Raw genomic sequence first — 23,536 nt, 5'->3', positions numbered from 1 at the left:
GTGTTGTATGTGGGTAAATGTGGAATATAACACATACTGGTCTTGGATGTGTGTGGATATGTGGTCTGGAGGTATGTAGTGTGTGGCATATATATATATATATATATATATATGACATGTGTGGTATGTGGCTCTGTATGGACAGTATATGACTGTGGTATAGGAAGTATATGATGTGTGGTACTGTTTGTGGTGAGTGGTATGGGAGATGTGTGGAGAGTGACATATGTGGGGCGTGTCTATAGTCTATGTAGAGAGTATGTGTATGACATGTGGCATGTGGGTACATGAGGGTGGGACGTGTGAGCCGTTGGTGTGTGTGGTATCAGTGGTATGTATGGTATTGTGGATGGTAGTATTTGTGTGTTCAAGGAGAAGAGTCTTGTGTCCTGGGTTGCTATGGAGGAGGCGCCCCCCCCCCCCAAGGGGAAGGCCCCCATCAGCTGCAGCTGAGTGCCGTTGGTGGCTGAGAGCTGGGAGGAAGCCTTGGGGAGTGTGGTTACAGGCTCTGTTGGAGGCCCTCTACCCACATGGAGAAAATGTACTGAGGCAGGTGACAGCCACTGCCATTGTTCTCTCTTATCCTCAGCTTCATGCTGAGGTCCTCAGGAGCATGCCCAGGACTCTATTTTTTGGAAAGGGGGATGCTCTGGGGAAGACACCAGCTCCGTGTGACCTGGGTGAGAGGTGTAGGGAGACCAGTGAGATGGTAAAATTTTTTGAAGAATCCTTGAGGGTTTCTCTAGGGTCATGATGGAGGTTGAGTTTCCTGAGTCTAACCGCTGCTAGGGACGTGGCTAGATAAAGCTTTGAACCCTCTGTTCTGTCATCTGTAAAATGGGATAATGATACTTTTTCTGCCTCCCTCAGAAGACTGTCATGGGAAAGGGCTTAGTAAACCCCAGAGGGAGACAGAAATGTGAGCTGTCAGTACTATGACTATTATTATTACACGTCTTCGAGGTCCTTAGAAAGCTATCTTCATCAGCACTTCAAGCAGACTTTCCAGTTTATGCCCAGCCAGCTCTCCATTTTGGAAATACTGGTGAGAGGGAGGGAGGTATCTGGTGAATTTCCAGCCCTTTGGGGATGAAGTAGGAAGTGGTTTACGAGATGGACAGTCCCTCACCCTCCACAGCCAGCTGCTGGCTGAGTGTCCCCCATCCCCTGCCCTGCCCTGGAACACTGGGAAATAGCAGGCCAGACCAATCAGCTATGACAGTGTTGCAACTCACCTCCCTAAAGTCTCTACAAGGTGTGATGGGAAATGACCAGAACTTTTTCCTGGTGGTGCCTATACAGATGGAACTTCTTACTGTGAAGTTGTTTATTAAGTAAAGGCAGGAATTTGGTGCCTCTGGAGATAGCATTCCCCAAAGCCTGGATTTTTTACTCAGTTATTTATGTCAGAAATATAATTTCCTGAGGTTGTGAATCATAAATGAGAATGTTAGAGCTGAAAGGTGCTTAGAGATCTTGTGGTCTAACCTTATCTATTTTATTCTTTTTTTTTTTTTGGAGGAGGGAAGGCAAGGCACTTGGGGTTAAGTAATTTGCCCAAGGTTGCATAGCTAGTTAAGTGTCAAGTGTCTAAGGCTGGATTTGAACTCAGGTCCTCCTGACTTCAGGGCCAGTGCTCTATCCACTTCGTCACCTAGCTGCCCCCTTATCCATTTTATTGAGGTAGCTTTCCTAAGGTCATATAGGTTATCAGTGGAAGAGAGCCAGGATTAAAACCCAGATCTCTTGATTACCAGCCGCACGTTCATTCCACTATTTTTATAGTATACTTATACCTATCATGTGAGGAACGTACAGAGATGAGAGGAGGCTGGATCTCCATCAGCATCTCTACAAAAATTCTCATTCCATCCTCCTCCTCCCCCATCTTGTTTCTCCCAGGGACAAAATTAGAATTAAAAACACAAATTACTTTAAAAGTAAATGACCCTGAGAGCCAATGCTGTGATGCTGGTCCTCCCTCCTCTTTAGACCTTCAATCAATCAATCAATCAAAATGCCTACTATATGTTAGGCACTGTGCTAAGTGCTGGGGATAAAAAAAAAGATGCAAATAACAGTCCCTGACCTCAACGAGCTTATGATTTAAGCGGGGAGGGTAGAGACAGGACATGCAAAGCAAGTTATATGCACCATAAGCAGAAAATCCTTAATGGATGGAAGACATTAGAATTAAGAGGGGCTGGGAAAGACTTCCTGTCAAAGATGAGATTTTAGTTGGAACTTAAAGGAAACCAGAGAAGGCAGTAGATGTTGTTGAGGAGGGAGAGCATTCTGGGCTTGGGGAACAGCCAGAGAAAGTGCTCAGAGCTGAGAGATGGAGTGTCTTGTTCCTGGAACAGCCAAGAGGCCAGTGTCACTGGTTCAAAGGGTACGTGGTGGGGAGTAAGATGTTAAGAAGACTGGAAAGGTAGGAGGGGACTGGGAATGCCAAGCAGAGCATTTTATATTTGGTCCTGGAGGCAACAGGGGGCCACTGGAGTTTATTGAGTAGGGGAGTGATGGGGTCAGACCTAAGTTTTAGGAAAATCACTTTAGTAACTAAATGGGAGATGGGTTGGAGTATGGAGAGACTTGAGGGAGGCAGATCCACCAGCAGCCATTCTAATAGTTCCGGTACAAGATAATGAGGGCCTACACCAGGGTGGTGGCAGGGTGGAGAGAAAGGAGCCTATTCAAGAGATGTTGCAAAGGTGATGTTGGCAGGCCTTGGCAACAAATTGGGTATGGGGTCAGAGACAGTGTGGAGTCCAGGATAACTTTGTTGGGAGGCTGAGGGACTGGGAGGATGGCGTCACCCACTACAGTAATAGGAAGGTGGTGGCGGGGAGAGGGGTTTAGGGGAAGGGTGATGAGTTTCATTTTGGGCAAATGGAGTTTAAGACATCTATTGGGTATCCAGTGTGAGGTGTCTGAAAGGCAGTTGGAAATGTGAGATTGGAGGTCAACAGGGGGATTAGGGCAGAAAAGGCAGATCTCATAGTAATGGTACTTAAATCCATGGGAGCTGATGAGCTCCCCAAGTAAAGCAGCCTAGAAGGAGAGGAGAAGGCCCAGGACAGAAACCTGAGGGACATCCACAGTTAGAGGACGACCTCCAGATGAGCAGCCGGAGAAGGAGCGGTCAGATAGGCGGGAGGAGAGCCAGGGGAGAGCCGTGTCCTGAAAACCTAGAGAGAGGAGAGTGGCCAACAGCATCAAAGGCTGCAGCGAGGTCAGGGAGGATGAGGATTGGAAAAGGGCCATCGGATTTGGCAACCAAGAGATCACTGGTAACTTTGGAGAGAGCAGTGTTGATGGAATGATATGGTTGAAATCCAGTTTGTAAGGCGTTAGTTAAGAAGAGAGTGAAAGGAGAGAAAATGTTGTAGACAGCCTTTTTGAGGAGTTTAACTACAAAGAACAGATATAGGGTAATAACTAATGGGAATGGAAGGATCACGTGAGGGTTTTTTCAGGATGGGGAAGGCATGGGCATGTTTGTAGTCTGTAGGAAATGAACCAATGCAAGGGAAGAGATTAAAAATAAGTGAGAAGGGGCGGCTAGGTGACGCAATGAATAGAGTATCGGTCCTGGAGTCAGGAGGACTCGAGTTCAAATCCAGCCTCAGACACTTAACACAAAACTAGCCATGTGACCTTGGGCAAATCACTTAACCTCAATTGCCCTACCCTACCCCTCCAAAAAAGCAAAAAAAAAAAAAATGAGAGTGGGCCTGACAGAGGGGGAACCTGTTGGAGGAGAAAATGGGATTGTTTGTACAGGTAGAGGGGTTAGCCTTGGTCAGGAGGAAGACCTCCCTCAAAACCCTATGTATGCATCCTTTCTCTGTGACTGCCCAGCTCTGAATGAATGAGAAAGCATCTATAAGCTCTTCCTATGCGCTGGTCATTCTGCTAAGCTCTGGGAATACAAATATACTGCTGCTATAATCTCTGTGCTCAAGGAGCTTCTACTCCAATGAGGAAAGACCACATATAGAAGAGTGAGCATTGACCAGGAGGAATATTTTGGTTTGGAAAGTTATAAGGATGGTGTGAGTAGATTAACACATGCACCTTCCCAGTAGCAGTGGGAGTGTTTTTTGTTATGGTTCCAGAACTGGAAACTAGGGGGTGGTGGTGGGGTGGGTACTCAGATGGTGGGGAGGTGGCTGGCAAGGAAATAGACAGTAAAGGGATGAATGGCTGGAAGAGACCTAGATATGGCGGGCGGTGTGAGGGACTCACCAATCAGGACAATAGAATGGGGGGCTCCAGGATGGGAATTGCAGGGCTGAAACTTCCAGAACATAGTATTTGGTCTGGTAGCTAGTAGTTGTTTTAGGGACTGATAGTCATGTGGCTGAGAATAGAAAGGAAGGAAACATTTATGTAGTACCTACTGTGTGTCAGGCGCCATGCTAAGTGCTTTACAAATATTATCTCATTTGACCCTTATAATAACCTGGGAGGGAGGTGCTATCATGATTCCCATTTTGTAGTTGAGGAAACTGAGACAGACTGGGGTTAAGTGACTTGTCCAGGGTCACACAACTAGGAAGTATCTGAGGCAAGATTTGAACTCAGATATTCCTGACTCCAGGCCAGTGGTCTATCCACTATACCACCAAGCTGCTTCTAGGATCCTAAGGGAACCTGTCTCTCACTTTTAGGGGTCTTTTATATGCTTGGTTTTAAGGAAATGACAGGGTTGAGACTTTGGGGCAAGGAGCTGAGTAGTGACATAGGAGTTGGGATCATTAGGTCATAGATTTAGAACTTCGAGGGACCTTTAGAGGTTAGATAGGCCACTCATTTTACAGATAAAGAAACTGAAGCCCAAAGAGTTTAAGTGACTTGTCCAAGGTCATGCAACCAAGACATAGTAGAACTGTCCGTCCCTATTTGTCTCATGAACATGGGGGTATGTATTTTTTTTCCTACTTTCAAATACTCTCTCTCTGTGTATATATATGCACATATATACATACACACACATATAGTGACTTGAATAAAGCTTACCAGAGTTTGCCTAGCACAGGGTTTCTTAACCTTTTTTGTGTCAGGGATTTTTTGGAGCAATTCAATGAAGCCTGTGGACCCCTTCTCAGATTAAGGTGTTTTTTTTTTTAATTTTATTTTTAAAAATTTATTTAGTAATTTATTTTTTTCCGAGTTATATGTAAAAACAATTTTAATATTTATTTTAAAAACTTTTGAGTTCCAAATTCTCTCCCTTCCTTTCTCCCCACTCCCACCCCCATTGAGAAGGCAAGCAAATGGATATAGTTTATACATGTGTAGTCATGCAAAACACTTCCATAATAGTCATGTTGTGAAAGACTAACTCTATTTCCCTCCATCCTATTCCCCCTCCCCCCCCGTTTATTCTCTTCTCTCTCTCCTTTCACCCTGTCCCTTCTCAAAAGAGTTTTGGTACAGATTAAGGTTTTTTAAAGGTATAAAATACACAAGATTACAAAGGGAACCAATTATACTGAAATACAGTTATCAAAACACTAAAATAAAACCCAAAACCCAAACATGCAAATTCAGGGACCCTGGGTTAAAAACCTCTGGCTTAGTGGAAGGTCTTAAGAACCTTCTTTACTTAATAAATAAGAATAATTAATGATTAGCATGCCAGTTTATTCTCTTCTAAGAATTTAACTCTTACTTCTGTAGTTTGCTCTCCTAAACATTTTCATCGACTTCTAAACAGTCTTGCTTACATTCTTTATTTGCTTAGAGAACAAAACTCAAGTTACATATGTCCATTGCAAACATAAATTTCATTCCTGTCAGAATGAATTAGTGGGGCTCAAATTACTTAGATTTTACTACAATTAATCAACCAATCAGTAAGTACAGATTTCTTAAGCACCTACTACATTCCAGGCATTGGGTTAAGCTGGAGATACAAAGACAAAAATGAAACCATTCCTGTCCTCAAAGAGCTTCCCCTCTATTAGAAGAGGTAATATATATCTATATGAATATATACAAAATCTGTAAAGCTAAATGCAGAGTAGTTAGCAGGGGAGGGCACTAGTGGCTTTGGGAAGATGAAGGAAGACTTCATGTAGAAGGAGGCTGTGTCTTGAAGGAAGTAATGGATTCTGAAAAGTAGAGGTAAGAAGGAAGTGAGTTCTCATTAAAGGTAAGGAGGGGACTGTCATTGTAAAGGTAATGGAGATAAGAGATGTGGCCTTTGTGTGAGTATTGGCAAGAAGGCCAGTTTGACTAGACCATGGAGTTCAAGAAAGGGAGTGATAACAGAACGAGGCTGGAAAGGTAGGTTGAGAGCAGGTTATGAAGCCCTCATTTGTGAAACAGGAATTTCTATTTGATCCTTGAGGCACTAGGGAGCCACTGAAGGTTCTTGAGTGGGGGAATGATATGATCAGACCTGTACTTAAGGAAAGCTAGTTTTTGTGTGGAGAATAGGATGGTGAGGGCAGAGATTTGCAACAATTAAGAGGTTATTGCAGTAGCCTAGCCAAGAGATTGACAAGTGCCTAGACCAAGGTTGTGTCTACTTGAGTAAAAAGAAGAAGATGAATGCAAGAGAGATTTTATAGGTAGAAATGGTGAATGATGGTAGCTGATTGGTTACATGGGGTGAGAGAGAGTGAGAAGTCAAGACTAACACCCAAGAAAAGAACCTGGAGGAGGCTGAGGAGTGGTGGTTCCTTTGATGGAAAGAAGGGAGTTTGGAAGATGGGTGGGTTTGGGGAGGAAAGAGAATGAATTCTGTTTGGGATATATTGAGTTTGAGGTACTTACAGGCCATCCTGTTAGAAAGATCCAAAAAGCAGATGATAATGACAATTACTAGCATTTATATAGCACTTTCATTTATGAAGTGCTTTACATAGAATTATCACAGTTGGTAATAGGAGACCAGAGCTCAACACCGTGTGGCCAGATGTATAGATTTGTACCTACAGTCATCCCTTCCTCATCATAGTTTCTGCATCTCATTGGATAAGAAATTAAATGGGAATTTTTTTGGAAGCTTTGTAGAAGCTGCAGATGACACGTGAAGGTCAGCAGACAATGTAGAAAAGGTTTAGAAACTCAAAAATGCATAAAATATATGTACAGCATTATATAATATAAACGTATCTTTTAATACCATAATAATTCAGACTTCTTTGGTATGGAGAGACAAAAAAATTTTACATGGATTTTCCAGCTTGCGGGGGGCACCGCACCCATAATCTCCATGATATGGAAGATGGGAGAAGATAAAGAAAAAGGAATCCCAGCATCCAGCATTGTTCAAAAATGGGAAACACTATAAAATTAGGAGATTCAAGTAGCTGTTTCCTTTCAGTTCTAAATCTCTTATTTTAAATGTAACTCTTTGGGGTCTGGATTAAGGATTACTGTCTGGGGTGGGTGGGGCAGCAAAAGTTATTCTGTAGGGTAAAGTTGAGGGTTAGAGCCTGAGGAATATTAATGGTTTGGGTCCACACTTGGGTCAGGGAGGTTGGGAATTAGGATGTGGGTGAGGGCTGGAGGTTATCGTTTGGAGAAAAGTCACTGTTATGGTATTAGTTTGGTGTTACTGTGTAGGACCAGCTAGAGGTTATTGTTTGGAAGAAGGTTGGGTTAGTGCCAGGTTAGAGCTAGGGATTGATGTGAAGGCTGGAGATTCTGAGGAAGGTAAAGGGGTTCAGTTCTGATGGGGCCATCAAGTAATTAAACTAGAGTTATAAGTTAGTATTTAAATGTGGGGACCCAGGAAAGAAGGTTATGTCCAACGATGTTGGGGCGGGGGGGCCCGTGGTTGCATGCATGGTGTTGAGCTGTGGCTGGGTTTGTATTTCACAACATCCTCTGGAAGATTCTGAACACTTCTTTGCCCATGTTGGGTAAACAGAAGCAGCTGATCTGGGCAGTGACCAGGCTGGGGATACTATGAGCCCAGATCCGGTTTCTTGGCCTAGGCTCTCTGACAAGAGTCTGGTAGCTGTAGAAAAGGGGAAAGGGATGAAAGTTTGGGGGGTAGGGGAGGGAAAGGCTGGATTTTTTAAAATTGAAGTTTGATCCCAAGAAGGCCGGGAGTGAATGGAGAATGGTTCTCCTGTGAATTGCGTGAAGAATTATGGGAGTATGAGCAGCTTTGTTTAAAAAACAAACAAACAAACACGGAGGACTTCCTGGAAGAGGTGGTTCTTAGCAGGTAGCAAAATACTTTTGGTTGTGTGACAGCTCTATTTTGTGTCTGTGTTATGGTCAGTTGTGGGGTAACTCCCCTCTTTTTAAAGGTAGTCCTTCAAGAGACCCTCACTTGGAAATGGTCCATGGCGGCTCTGATTTCATCCTCTTACCTTTGTCTAGGGTCAGACTACAACTATCTCTCTCTTCCTGGACCCTAAGTCCATGTACACAGTCTAGACAGAGTGGGCTCCATTGCCACCCCCTGCTGGGCCCCCATCTTGGTCCTGAAAGCAACTGTCTTGTTTGTCTTCCCCTAGAATCCGGAAATTGTGGCTTTCCCGTCTACAGGCTCCCTTTAGCCTAATCAGACTGGCGTGAGGCGCCCTCCATGGACTTTGTTCCATGCCATTGATGGGGGAGGGAGAAGAGAAGGGGAACAGCTCCCCATATCAGCTGTATCCAGGCCACTCCTTTGCCTTGTGAGACTGGGCTTATTCAGATGTCATTGCTTCCATCCTCTCATCCTCCTCTCCTCTCTTCTTCATTCTAGCTCCCTTTTTTCCTCTCCTCCCCAAGTTCCCTTCTTCCCCTCCCAATTCCCAATGGGGGCTTAGTTTCGCTCTGTAAGCGGAAAAATATTCATTTGGATATTTTCTGGAGAGAACCAGAGTCTGATCCTTGAATGAGGGGGCCCCTTTCTGCTGTCCTTTCCCTCTCCCAGCTTTTCTGCAAAGCTGTCTCCCTCCTGTTAAATGTTTCTCCCTTCCCCCTTCATCTTTTATCTCTCTGTGTATCTCTCTCCCTGGGTGGGCCCTTCTCTCTCTCTCTCTCTCTCTCTCTCTCTCTCTCTCTCTCTCTCTCTCCCTACCCCTGTCTCTGTTTCTGCTTTTGACTCTGTCTCTGACTGTCTAGTTTATTTTCTCAATCTTTCTCTATCTCTGTGTCTGACTCCCTCCATCTCTGTGCTTTTCTCTGTTTCTACATGTCGTCTGACTCCCTCCATCTCTGTGCTTTTCTCTGTTTCTACATGTCTCTCTCTCCCTCCCCTCCTGTGACTTTCCGTGTCCCATGGTTATAAACAGGGAGGACTCTAAGGGCTGAAGATTTCTTGACGTCTTTCCATTTTCCCTTTCCTTGAAGATGCTGAGGCTGTTGCTTCTGCAAAAGTCAGGGGAGGAGGGAAATGGGGCGGGAGCAGCTGCCAGCATGGACAGTGAGTGATCTTGGTGGTGGGCTGCTCCCCTGTGTAATCCCCTCCCACTGTTGGCCCTGAATAGGAATCTGTGTATGCCAGTGGGTGTGAGTGTGGGTGTCTGTGAAGGTCCATCTCTGAATGTGTAGATGTGTGTGTGTTACTATATCTATGAGTGTATACATTCGTGTACATGTGTCCATCTGTACACGTGCCTATTTATGTTTGTGTGTGTATGTATGTGTGTCTGTGTGTTGACATCAACACGTCTCTGTTACTGTGGCTCACAGAGGCAGCCAGCTCTAGTCCCCCCAGTCCCAGCCTCTGACCAGTTTTCTCCTGTTACTCCTCAACAGAGGCTGTTTTGTGCTCTGAGCCAGCTCAGGGCTCCCTTCCATCATGAGAAGGGCTTTGTGTCCCCTGAGGGGTGGAGTAGAGACGGGGTGGGTGTGCTCATCACAGAAGCTCCCCGGCTGGTCCAGAGGCCCTGTGTGACCCTCGTGCCTGGGCTGTGACAGTGCTGGCTAATCCCTTTGTCCTGCACAGGTAGCCAGGATATGGTGAGAATGTTCCCAGCACCCAGACTTTCTTGACCATTAGGTTTTCTACAAACTGGTCTTCTCTTCATCTCCCTTCCCTCCTTCACTGCTCCCTATCCCCATTCATTGGGCTCCTTCCCCGCTTTTCTTACATGGGTAGTTCTCTGAGTGTCCTCCACCTTTCAGGGGTAGGGAATCTGCGGCCTCAAGGCCACACACATAGCCCTCTAGTTCCTCAAGTGTGGCCCTTTGGCTGAATCCAAACTTCACAGAACACATCCTCTTAATAAAAGGGTTTGTTCTGTAAAATGTGGACTCAGTCAAAAGGCTGCACCCAAGGACCTAGAAGGCCACAGGTTCCCCGCCCCTGATTTAGATAACTCTATATTTGTCCTTTAAGGCATACTTAAGCTATGTATGTTCTGGAAAGCCTTCCCTGCCTTCTCCAGCCAGTCTTTCTTCTGGGCACAGCATTCTATTCTGTATTGTTCTCTGCTTCTCCTTATACCCTGTAGATAGCCTCTGACCACTCCCCCCATAATAAGGCTCCAGGTCCTGAGCTCCCTTGGGACAGGGTCTAGATCTCATCTCCTGTCTTCCCCTAGACCTGGTTGCATTTTACCTCTCAGTGCCCCCCAGGCAGTGCTCAAAGATAGCATTTCTCAACATTTCGTCTGGAGACCCTAGGATCCCCAAGACCCTTTCAGAGGACCTACAAGGTCAAACCTATTCATAATAAATGAAGATGTCTTAATTTCTAATATGGTAAATATCTATAGATAAAAGTCACATAAACAAAACTCTTTGGGGGGAGGGTTGATTTTTAGGCATATAAAAGGGTCCTGAGTCCAAAAAGTTTGAAAACTGACACTCTGAAACTGTAGCCTCCAAACCAATTTCTAACCAGCATCTGTCAGTTTACACACAGTAAGTTCCTTATACCTGTTCTGATTTTTAACAGTATATTTATCATATGTGGGTGTCTTATACCCTTTCTGGGCTGTAAGTTCCATGAATACAGAGACTCACTGATAGACATTTTTCAGTCATATCAGACTCTTTGTGACTCCATTGGAGTTTTCTTAGCAAAGATACTAGAGTGGTTTTCACTTCCTTCCCCAGCTCATTTTGCAGATGAGGAAACTGAGGCAAACAGGGTGAAGTGACTTGCCCAGGGTCACACAGCTAAGAAGTGTCTGAGATCAGATTTGAACTCAGGACCATGTGTCCTCCTGATTCCAGGCCTGGCATTCCATCCACAACCTCTCTTGGCTTCTCTCCCACCTAGATACACCATTTTGGACATCAGTGAAGAACTCCCAAGGTCTTCCTGATTAAAGACTATCCCTTGAAGGCCTAGCTCCCCCACGGTGGCCCCCAGCCAGGCAGTTTCTTTCACCTCCTGGGATTGGGCAGCTCCCACTTGCCTACCTGCCCATCTGCTGGCTGCCTGCCTGGTTGGGTGTTGCAATTCTGTGCAGGGAACTAGATGAAGCCAAAGAGCCAACAAGGGCTTCCCTCTCTGCTGTGTCCTGACCACACAGGGAAAGGGAGGGAGACTTTGTTGTTCCCAGGAGCCCTTCCCTCACATGTTCACATGTTCATTCATCAGCTCTTTCCTGAGCACCCCCTGTGTGGTATGCCCAATCTTGCTGCAAGAGACTGTCAGGAAGACAGAAAACTCAGCCCCAGCCTGGGAAGCTCACATTCCAGCTGAGGAGACCAGGGACGGCTACAATTGGAGTAACCAGAGCTAACCTTTCATAGTGCTCCACAGTCTGCAAAGAACTCAAAAATCGGGCAGTCTAGGATCCATTGCTGAGGTATCAGCTTCCAGCCTAAGGGTCCAAAGGAGAGAAAGAGACAGTTTCTGAGTCTTCTCTCCTCCTCCCTTCCCTCCTTGCCTTTCCCAGCACTGTTGTGCTCCCCAAAACTAGAGCAGATTTCTGCTGGTTGAGTATTTGAGGCTGCACACTGTTAGGATGTGTTCATTTCTGAGGCATTATATACACACATGTGATGGTGTATGCAAGTATATGTGTGTATAAGTGTATATATGTATATAAAATTTTTATTTATTTTGTTAACTATTTCCCAATTATATGTAAAATTTGTTTTAACAATTATTTAAAAATTTTTTTTTCCTTTTTGGAGGGCAATTGGGGTTGACTTGCCCAAGGTCACATAGCTAGTAAGTGTTAAGTGTCTGAGGCTGGATTTGAACTTGGGTCCTCCTGACTCCAGGGAGGGTGCTCTAGTCAATGCACCACCTATCAGCCCCATTTAAAAAAAAATTTGAGTTCCAAAGTTCTCTGCCTCCATCCTGCTTCTCCCCCCTCCATGAAAGACAAGCAATTTTATTTCAATGAGGTCATGCAAAACATATTTCCATATTAGCCACATTTCAAAAGAAAAACACAAAATAAAACAAGGATAAAGAAATTTTTAAAAATGTATATACACACAAAAAACATATACATGTTTTATAGGCATATGGGTACATACATATCTGTACTTATGTATATTCAGTTACCTGTTTTCCAGAAGCGATTATGTGGGTGAATGTGCTGATCAATACAGAAAAATTTATTTTATTTAAAAAATAGATTTTATTACTTTCTTTTGTTTTCATAGCACTGAGATTTCCCTACACATTCCTCTCTCCTTTCTAGAGAGCCATCCATTCATTACAATAAGTAGTTTTTTAAAATTTGTTAAATTTTTTGAGTTGCAAATTGTCTCCCTCCCTCCCTCCTTTTCTCCCAACCCCCCCATTAGAGAAGGCCAACATTTGATATAGATAGATATGTGAAAGCATACAATACCTACTTCCATATATTAGTTCTTTCTCTGAAGGTGGATACCTTTTTCCTTCCTAAGTCCTTCATAGTTAATTGAATGATCATATTACTCAGAATAGCTTAGCCATTCTCAGTTACTCTTTGAGGAATGTTGCTGTTACTGTATACAATGTTCTCTTGGTTCTGCTGATTTCACTTTTCATTATTTCATACAAGATTTTCTGTGTTTTTTCTGAAATCAACCTGCTCATCATTTCTGACAATGCAGTATTAGTGTTCCATCACAGTCATATACCACAACTTGTTCAGCCATTCCCTGGTTGATGGGTATCCCTTCAATTTCTAATTCTTTGTCACCACAAAAAGAACTGTTATAGATATTTTAGAATATATAGATTCTTTTCCTTTTTTCCCCCAATCACCATGGGAAACAGATCTAATAGTGCTATTACTGAGTCCAAGGATATACACAGTTTTATAACTTTGGGGGCATAATTCCAAATTGCTCTTCAGAATGGTTGGATCAGTTTACAATTTTACCAGCAGTATATTAATGTTCTAAGTTTTCCACATCCTCTCTAATAATTGTCATTTTCTCTTTCCATCACTTTAGCCAATCTGAGAGGTGTGAGGTTTGTTTTAATTTGCATTTCTCTAATCAATAATGATTTAAAGCATTTTTTTTCTTAAGGAGTTATTTAAAAGAAAAAAAAGTCAGCAAAACCATTCAATAATGTTCCATGCCCATGAAACTCATCTCTGCGAAGAATTGGTGGCAAGTGTTTTCTCCTATCTCTTCTTAGGGCAAGCTTGTTTTTCATATGATTTTGCAATCACATTTTTTGCAAGTTGCAATTTTACATTTAAGTTGTTTTGTAGTTGTTCTTTACATTTACATTGTTGTTGCCATAGTATAGTATAGTATACTATGTATAGTATAGTCTACTATAGTATACCATAGTATAGTATAGGAGGCAGCTGTGAAGCTCAGTGGATAGAATGCTGGGTCTGGAGTCAGGATAGACTTGAGTTCAAATCTAGCCTCAGACACTTACTAGCTGTGTGACCCTGGGCAAGTCACTTAACCTCTGTTTGACATAATCCACCAGAGAAGGAAATGACAAACCCCTCCAGTATCTTTGTCAAGAAAACCCCATGGACAGTATGGTTCTTGGGGTCATGAAGAGTTGGACGTGACTGAACAAACCATTGTATACATTGTTTTCCTGGCTCAGATCATGCTTCTCTGCATTCATCATTCTTGTCCTTTCTTATAGCACCTACACTACATTCTATATATGACTCTGCTGCCTTCTACCACATTCACGTGTTACAGTTTGTTCAGTTCCCCGGTGGACGGGCATCTTTTTTGTTTCCAGTTCTCTGTGATGACAAAAGAAAAGTCAGCAAGTATTTATTGAGCGCCTACTGTGTGCAGTGCTCATCTCTGAGGGCACCTGGATACTTTTGTAGACATGTGGTGTTTATCAATGCGGGTCCTCCTTCCAGCTGGCGAGATTCTACCTCATCCACACCATCTCCTCTTCATGCCCTGTCATAAATCCTCCGCAGGAAGTCCATTCCGTGTCTGGGCACTTTCCTCTAGATCTCTTGATACTGCATAGATACTGTTAGAGCATGTGTCCACTGGCTGTCTGTAGCTCTTCACACATGACTGGCCTGCTGCCTCCTTTCCTAATCACTCATCTCTCCGATGACAATCTTTATGTTACTTCTCCTATTCATCCCTCAGAGCACATGCCTGCCATGCACCATTGCACTGTCCTTTGGGCAGCTTGGAGTTTTAATCCTCTGGCAATTGTGATATTCCATGACTCAGAACGATTAATATTAATAATTACTGACATTTACATCATGTTTACTATGTGTCAGGCACTGCTAAGCAGTTTACAACTATTATCTCGTGTGACTTTAATGACAACCCCCATGTTACAGATGAGGAAACTCAAGCAACAGGGGTTCAGTGATTTGCACAGGGTTACAGAGCTAGTAGATATCTAGAGAGGTGGATTTGAACTCAGGTCTTCCTGACTCCAGGCCCAGCATTCTATCCACTGTTCCACTTAAAGCATTGTTATACAAATATTGCTGTTAAAAAGTTAGGTCTTTGACTCAGGGAAGAAGTGCAGGGTCACTAAAACCCCTACATACTGCTTCATGTGGGTTCTCAGTTTGGCTGACAAGTCTGGGCAGAAGGCAGTGACTGAAATCCTTTGAAGGTAGGCAGAGTTATGTCAGATAAGCTGGGTCTCTCCCATAGGCCAGACTTAATAGTCTGATGGTCAAGGAAAGAGGCCTTTCTCTCTTTCCTCTAATTGGTGCCATCCTGTGTAGACAGATGGGAATTCTGGCTTTGGGTTGGGACTATGGAACCCCAAAGATGGGAGATTTCAGTGATTCTTCTCTAGCCCCAAGAGAAGTCCAGCTCTTCGAAGCAGGAGGGACCAGGAGGGAGAGGAGGCCTGTGTCTAAGAGAAGTCAGACTTGGAGAATGAGTAGCCCTTCTAAACTCCACCTGGTAGCTCCGGAGAGAGGGGTGACCTTGACCTATATCAAGGACATCTGTTTTCATCATTCCTTTGGTATTTCTTGCTCTCTCCATGCATTTGCTTTATCTAGGTTTCTGTTTCTAGCTTTCTCTGACCTCACATTTGTGTATCTGTGTTGTCTGTCTCTGTCCATATAATCTAGTGCCTCTTAGGGAAGGGCTCTTGCTTTCCAGGACAAGGCCCCCAAGGAGCTGGGGAGAATGGGTTGCTCCTTATGAGAACCTCCCATGGACTCTAACCCTGTCAGGAGAACACACCCTCTTCGAGGAATTGTTTTCTGCCTGCTAAGAGAGAAAGTCTAGGTTCCTTCTTCCCCTTCCTGCCTGACTGGGGGAGAGAGACAGAGAGACACAGGCAGAGGCAGAGAGACGGAAGCAGAGACCAAGGAGAAGAAAGTCTAAGAGAAACAGAGACAAACAGAGAAGGACACTGAGAATCTCATAAAAAGGGATAACTGAGACTGCACGGAAGGACATAGAGGGAGAGTCCTTTGTGAAGGCAGAGAGAATCATAGAATTTGATGGGCACTTAGAGACAAGAGAGGAGTCAAGTAATATAAATGCATACCAGGAAAAAAAGACAGGGAAAGAGTTTCTTAGGTCACAGGCAGAGAACTTGATCTTTCTGCAGAGAGATTCAGGACTTTCTGGCTTGGGGTCATTGAAACCCAAAATAGAAAGAAAGGGGTATTGGTGGTGAGCTTTGGGGGAGGGCTGGAATGGGGACCTCAGTTATTCTGATTTCTGAAGTGAGGGGAACCTCCTATCCACCTGCTTATGTGTCCTTGTTTGTTGGCTCTGTGTGTGGGAGGGATAGAAATGGGGGTGGACAGTTATTTAGTTAAGAGATTACTTAGTAATGTGGGTGGAGTCCCATTGGCCTGGTATCTAAATTCCCACATTGATAGGGTTCTGAGAATGAAGTTGTTATTTAAGGGTTCTAGGCCAGATTGGGTTATAGAAGCTTTAGAAGGCTCATTATTTCTGAGTCTGCAGTATTCCTTTCCCCTTGTGAATACCCAGGATTGCAATCCTAGTTCTTCTGAAGGAGAAATAGAAAGTCGAAATACCTTATCAAGAATCTGGGACTGTCCAGTTAAAGGGCATGTGGCTCAATGATGGCAGGAAGGGTTGGGAATATCTGGAAGCCCTGGACTTCACATAGGAAAAACCAAGTGGATGACAAATGCATATTGCCCAGCATGCAGCTGTAGGACTAAAAAGGCTGATCCCTTTATGAAAGACCTATAGAAAAAGAAAGGACCTCAAAGGCTATTTAATATCATCCCCTCATTTTTCCAAATGAGAAAACCTGAAGCCAGTGGAGGTTAAATGTCTGCGGTCACTCAGAGTGGGATTTGAACACACATTCCCTGATTCGAGAGCTTGTGTTCTTTCCATTGTACCAAACATCATCTCAGATGGTTCTTGATGGCCTCAGGCTGAGGCCTCAGACCCAGAGTATTTCATAAAGCCCAGCACACTTTTTTTTTTGGAGGGCAGTTGGGGTTAAGTAACTTGCCCAAGGTTACACGGCTAGTTTTTGTGTGTGTGTGGGTGTTAAGTGTCTGAGGCTGGAACCGAACTCAGGTCCTCCTGACTCCGGGCCCAGTGCTTTACTCACTGCACCACCTAGCTGCCCCAACTCAGCACACTTTTAAAGATTCTAACCTATCCTAGTTCCTACGGTATAGGAAATAATTATAACTTGTATCTGTGTCCACCTTAGGATTTCTAGAGGGCCTACTTACCATTTCTCTCATCTGGTCCTCATCACAGCCCTGAGAGGTTAGCAAGACTGGTGGGTATTATTTCCATTTTACAGAGACAGAAACTGAGTCCCAGAGGAGTAAAATGTCTTACCAAAGGCCAGATGACACTCAAACAGTCTGTCTGTCACTGCTTATTCTTGCTACACAGCTGGCTCACTGTCTTTTACTAGCTCATATGTCTCTTGTGTGTATGTTGTTGTTGAGTTGTTTTCAGTCATGTCTGAATGTGATCCCATTTGGGGTTTTCTTTGCAAAGATACTGGAGTGGTTTGCTATTTCTTTCTCCAGCTCATTTTACAGATGAAGAAACTGAGGCAAACAGAGTTAAATGACTTACTCAGGGTCACACATACTTAGTATCTGAGGTCAGATTTGAACTCAGATCCTCCTCACTCCAGGACTGGCACTCTATCCACTGCACCACCTAGCTGGTGTATATATGATATATGTGTCTATGTGTGTATATGCACATGTGTGTATGTATATAAACTTGTGCATGCATGTATATATCTGTGTGTAAATACATGTATGTGTATATACATCTGCATGTTTATATATGTACATGCAAATACTCTTCATAATGCCTTTTAATATAACTCGGCAAATGCAAATCAACCTTGATAATATGCTTCAGCACATTTCTTCCATGACTGCAAATTTTATTCTTTTGTGATTGTGACTCTTCATGCTTTGCAGCCATATGGAATCATGAGGAGAATATTGATGTTTTTTAAAATGTGCTTTGATGGCGAAGAGCAGATTGAAAGCATTACACACGGGAGCTAGGTGGTGTGTTGAATAGAGTGTTGGGCCTGGAGTTGGGAAGACCTGAGTTTAAATTTGGCCTCATACGTATGAACTATATGACCTTGGGCAAGTCATCTAACTACTGTCTGTCTCAGCTTCCTCATCTGTAAAATGGGAATGATATTACAGCACCTACCTCACAGGGTGGTCGTAAGAATCAAATAAGATATTTGTAAAGCACTTAGCATTGTGCCTGACACATAAATGCTTGTTCTCTTCCCTTTTCCCTGCACATTCCTTCAAGTTCTGTTCGGCCCAATCTCCCTCTCACATTCAGGTTTGAGCCTAGTTGATTGCAGTACATGTCAAAGATATATGTACCAATGCACTAATTCATTGGGCTTCCATTCAACTGCATGCTGGGAAATATGAGTTTGTCATCCACTTGGTTTTTCCTATGTGAATTTTCAATAAACTTTTACTAAGCACATACTATGTGCCAGACACTGTGCTACCTGCTGGGGATATGGAGAAAGGCCAAAGATAGTTCCTGCCTTCAAGGAACTAACAACCTAATAAACAAATATTGCCTTATTTGATCCTCACAACAAACTTGGAAGGTAGGTGCTATTGTTATCATCATTGTATTGTTAAGGAAACTGAGGCAGACAAAGGTTAAATGACTCATCCAAGGTCACCCATCTAGGAAGTGTTTAAAGCTTAATTTGAACTCAGATCTTCCTGACTTCAGGCCTAGCAATCTATCGATTTTGCCACCTAAATTGGGTAGGTAGGTTAATTTTGAGTGGCCAAAGATGCTACTGAGGAGGCCCAATAGCATTCCGGGGCTCAATGAAGTCAGCATAGTGACATGAACAAAAGGTTCTGGAAAACCTTTCTATCTATAAAAAATAAATTTTCTGTATATATTTTGTGCAAGAAATCCTCCACAACCCTGGTAAACACCTTTGGAGAGCATATGTCTCTGTTTTATGCTTATTTTTAAAATCTTATTCTCATTGACATTTTTTGTTTTTGTATCACCTTCCCTCTCAAACATATCCTATCCCTTCCCACTTTCCAAGAACCATCCCTCGTAACAAAGATTTGTTAAAATAGAGATAAAAGGCCCTTCAGTAAAACATCAGCTGGATCTGACAGTGTATGCAAGATTTCATCCCCAGAGTCTCCTTCCCCTTCTGCCAAGGAGGAAGGGAAATGCTTTTTCTCTAGTCTTCTCCGAGGCCATGTTTAGTCATGATAAACAGTGTTCGTTTCATATTTTTGTACTTTCTGTTTACATTTCTTTAGTCACCATATGTGCTTTTCCTGATTACTTTATGGTCAATATTGATCCTCAGAGGATTGTTGAACAAAGCCCTCGCTAGTTGTGCCTATCAAGGAAACTTCAATGACCTCAACACACGCATAAAAGGCATCTTTTTGGAGGAGAACATTTAAGACTGTTTTGCTCTACTGAGCCAAATGCTTCTTTGTCATCAACCAATATTGTTGCAACCAACCAGCAATAAAAGAGTGGGTTAATAAAATCCTTGTGTTCTGTGGGCTCCTTGGTCACTTATATGACTATGTCTTCTGCTGGAGAGAATGGTCTGTAAAAGCAGGCCCTGTTCCCAATGCATGTTTTCATTAAGGATGTTCGTGATACTTTGACCACACTAATAAAGATTTTACAGAGATTTGTAAGTAGACTGAATTAAATATTACTGAGAAGTAGTATTGGGGGCAGGAAGTGTATTAGAGCTGCCCATAATTTTTCCCTCTTTTTGTGGTCTTTCTTTCTTGGAGATATTTTAAAAACCTATTTCTGAGTGCTTATAAGACTGTTGTATCGCCTCTCTATACTTTGGTCAGGTCTGGCCATTTCCCTGATTTCCTGTTCTTGAATGCCATTTCTGCTGCTTCACATGGCACACCAGGGACTGAGACATTTGAGTCCAGATATGGTGAGTCATTGATGAGATTGCTCAGGAAATATTGACGGGTCCATTCAGTTTCACTTACATTTGTTGTTCTCCTTCCAGTTTCATCTGTAAATGTTCTTGGGATGACCTGGTTTAATGGGGTCTCATATTAACTTTTCTGCAGGCTAATTATATCTTCTACTAATTTCAAATGTCTTATGAGACAATATCTCTTATATTATTTTTTCCTGTATAAGGTGTTGCAAGTGAATGTATGCTCCAAACCAGGGTGACCTTGGCAGCCACGCCTCTCCCTTTAGCAGGGTTTTTACTTGAGTGTGTCTCTGGGCTCTTTTGGATCCTTCATGTGACTGTTTTAATTATGTCTTATAATAATAATCAATGTCCTTATTCTTATTCATTTCCCATTTTTCAGAAGAATCAGCAGCTTGTCTAGATAGATTACGCTGAAGATATAATTACATGTAGTGTCTTCCCATCTTCAGCCTTTCTTTTAATTTGATATTAATTTCTACCTTTGTGTTAACAAATTAACAGTCTGCACACAGGCTACTGATTCTGAAGTGACTCCAGTTATCATTAACTAGTTATTTCCTGTCTTTTAAGATATAATCACTTTTTCTCATATATAAAGTAAATGGAGTGGCTTGGATGATTCCCAACTCAAAATCTGTGATCCTATGAAGATCAGTTGCATTATGTTATACCAGTAATCTAATATCTATATTAGCTATCTTGTCAGTTACAATTAAAATACTATGTAAAATCCAATGTGGTTGACACCTCTGTGATCTTGAGCACCGTCTTTTATGACCATTGTTGAGATCTTCTGGGGCTAGAAGAAGGGAAAAAAAGAAGAGAAAAATTTCTCAGTAGTTTATGGAAAACAGGTTCTCATAATAAAAGTATTGTTCCCTTTAAAAAAGATAGGAGTTTCACTTTTCATGATATTGTTTGGTAGTTTCCATGTCCAATGTCTTCTGACTGTACAGATATGAGGCTTCTCAATTGTCCCCTGGCCTTTGGGCTCTTTCATTTCTTCATTTTAAATCTTGTTTTTTTTTCCAGTCTTTTCCTTATCCTTCATTGTGCCTACCTCCAGTCACTACCATGTAAGCTCCTCGTAAGCTGTTTTCATTTTTGTCTTTGTATCCCCAGCATCTAGCACAACGCCCAGCATACAACAGACACTTAATAAATGCTTGTTAAATTGAGTAGAATTCACACAAAGCCATTGAATATCGAGCTATAATGCTGAGTTGGTTCAGAGAAGTTCCTTGTCAAGTTCCTCATCTCTCGATTGACATCTACAATAAATATAAATGCATAAACTGCAGGATCTTTGTAGGGCTCTGTTTGGTTATGCTCATCCTAAATACAATCAATTCAAGTAAGTTCCTGAGTTCAAATCCGTCCTCAGACACTTACAAGCTATGTAACCTTGGGCAAGTCACTTAACCCTGTTTGCCTCAGTTTCCTCATCTGTAAAAAAAAGGAAATAGCTAACTGCTCCAGTATCTTTGCAATGAAAACCTGAATGGGGTCACAAAGAGTTAGACAGGACTGAACAACAGCAGTAAACCCTATGAGGAGAGATGACACTGTTCCATAAAGTTGTTTCTTTTTTCCTTGGATATACAATGAAATCACCTCCTTGAGGACAACCTGTGGGTTCATCCTTCTGTTCAGATGCAGCTTCCTTATGTCTTCAGGTTTCATTTATAGTGAGTCTAGTGAGAATTAGGAGGCAGCTAGGTGACACAGTGAATAGAAGCCTGGGTCTGGAGTTGGGAAAACCTGAGCTTAAACCCAGCCCAGCCTCAGATACTTACTAGGTGTGTGACTCTTGTACAAGTTACTGAGACTCAGTTTCCTCAACTGTAAAATGAGGGTCATAAAAGCGTTTACCTCCCAGGATTCTTGTCAAGGTCAAGCAAAAGGATAATATTTGTAAAGTATAAGGCCTGGCACAAGTTAGAGGCAACATAAATCCTAGTCATTACTATTAGAGAATCCAGGACCTTCCATTTCATGCCGAGGTATCAGAGTGGGATTTTAAGTTACTTATCTAAAATAGTTAGTACAATTGTTAATTTTTTTTTTTTTTTGCTCTGAAAATAGACTTCATTTTCCCTATTTTCCTTCCAAATTTCTTCAACCTTTCTTTATCCTGGAGAGCTCCCCCATAGGCTAATGCCTCCATGCTCTATCAATATATTTTCTGTTGCTTTTGTCTTCTGCAGCCAGGTCCATTTGGTAAGCATGGGGCTGGATTTTCCCAGCTCTAGAATTCTGTGATCGACACTACAGCAAACCAAACTGCTTTGCCCTTTGAAGTACTAGGCAGTACCTTGAGTTACTGGGCTGTGACTTGGGGAAACAACGGTAGGGAGAGGAGAGAGGGGTGAGGAGGGCTGTGGGTCTACCCACCCCTGCTGAAAAGACTGTAAGGCTCATGTTTGTACCAACAGCCTGAGGGCCATCCCATCAGACCCAAGTTGGAGGTGGTGCAGTGGAGGGAAACTTCCCTTCATCCTCCTCCCGACCCCCCATCTTCGACTTTCAGGCTGTTCTCATAAAATTTCTTTTCCCCTTTGAGTCTCACTGAGGTCTTCCACAGATGTTTCTTTTTGGCCTTGAGGTGACCTTGGCTTCTCAAAGGCTATGCCAGCAGAGGGCAAGCCCTGACGGGTCCTACCAAACTGGAAAAGCTTTGGGGATGGGCCCAGAGAAGGACTGTATTCAAGCCTTGCTAAATGCAAAGAGACACCAGGGAAGGAAGGCTTTTTGACCATGGCAGTTCATAAAATTGCCGGTTGAGGTATGAAGGGGCTGGCATTGGGTTAGTTGGAGGAAATGTCCACACTTATGAAATTATTGATCCTGGAAGCATTTTTCTCCAAGGCTCTCCGGAGTATCTGCAACCTGAGGCTACCTGATGTTTGGGGGGAAAAGTAGCCTGGATAAGCCAAAAAGCTTTATGTTTTATTATTTTGAAAGTAATATCCCAGGCAAAATTTAATTGAAATAATTAGTCGTTTCGGAAGACAGGTGGGTTGCAGGGTGAAGGGAGATCTGTACCCAGTTGTACTAGGGGGAGGGGAGAGGGACAAGAAAACCAGTCCAGGAAAAAACACCACTGAGGGTTGATTATAGTCTCCTCCCCCGCCCTGATATCACACCTTCACTGCCCTTCATGTCTCTCTTGTTTTTTCTTCCAGGATTGGGGGCCCTTGTATTGCTGGTCCATGATCTCTTTCCAAGATTAGCATCCTCATTTTTGTCACCAAGTAGGTAAGGGCTGTCAGTCCCCACAACCTGTCCCTGACTAGACTGACCCATTAGCTTCCCAAGCCTATCCATCAATGTCATACCTCTTCAAATCCAATCTCAGCCTCCCAAGACAGCCCCTAACTTGACACCCCTCCCAAGTCATGATCTTCCCAGAGACCACACTGGCCCCTTACACTCCCCACATCTTTATGAGTCCCCCGGTTCCCCCCTCTTGAAGGTCCCTAAACTCATTTCATCCCCCATCTCAGACCTCTGGCTTCTAAATCCTTTGTCCCGTAATTGTCCTAGAAGGTGAGTGGTCAGAAACCAGGAAAGAGAATTGGATGTGCTCCAAATCTGGCTGCTACCCCAGAGAAGAAATGTCTAATGGGAAAGTCAATCCCTACATCAGGAATTCTTAAAGTAGATTTCAAGGGGTCTATTGTTGGATAGGAAAAAAATTACGTATTTATTTTCACTGACTTCTGACTGAAATTGAGCATTTCTTTTTTTTTTTTTGCTTTT

General features: G+C 43.0%; 1 protein-coding gene across 3 annotated transcripts in view; it reads left to right on the top strand.

Annotated features, from left to right (window-relative positions):
• Positions 1-23,536, top strand: part of PRKCD (protein kinase C delta) — a 57,827-nt gene that overhangs the window by 11,821 nt on the left and 22,470 nt on the right. For 2 of the 3 annotated variants that reach the window (XM_069095477.1, XM_069095478.1), the window contains exon 2: positions 22,960-23,032. The exons of the other annotated variant lie outside the window; for it this stretch is intronic. The gene's annotated coding sequence lies outside the window, so the exon portion shown is untranslated. The remainder of the gene's footprint in view (positions 1-22,959; positions 23,033-23,536) is intronic. 3 annotated transcript variants of the gene reach the window in all.

This window comes from Petaurus breviceps, unplaced genomic scaffold (genome assembly GCF_028583685.1).
Source record: "Petaurus breviceps papuanus isolate PSGF00001 unplaced genomic scaffold, PetGlider_PUasm1.0 227, whole genome shotgun sequence".
Lineage (NCBI taxonomy): Eukaryota > Metazoa > Chordata > Mammalia > Diprotodontia > Petauridae > Petaurus > Petaurus breviceps.
This window is presented reverse-complemented; position numbering and strand designations above follow the sequence as displayed.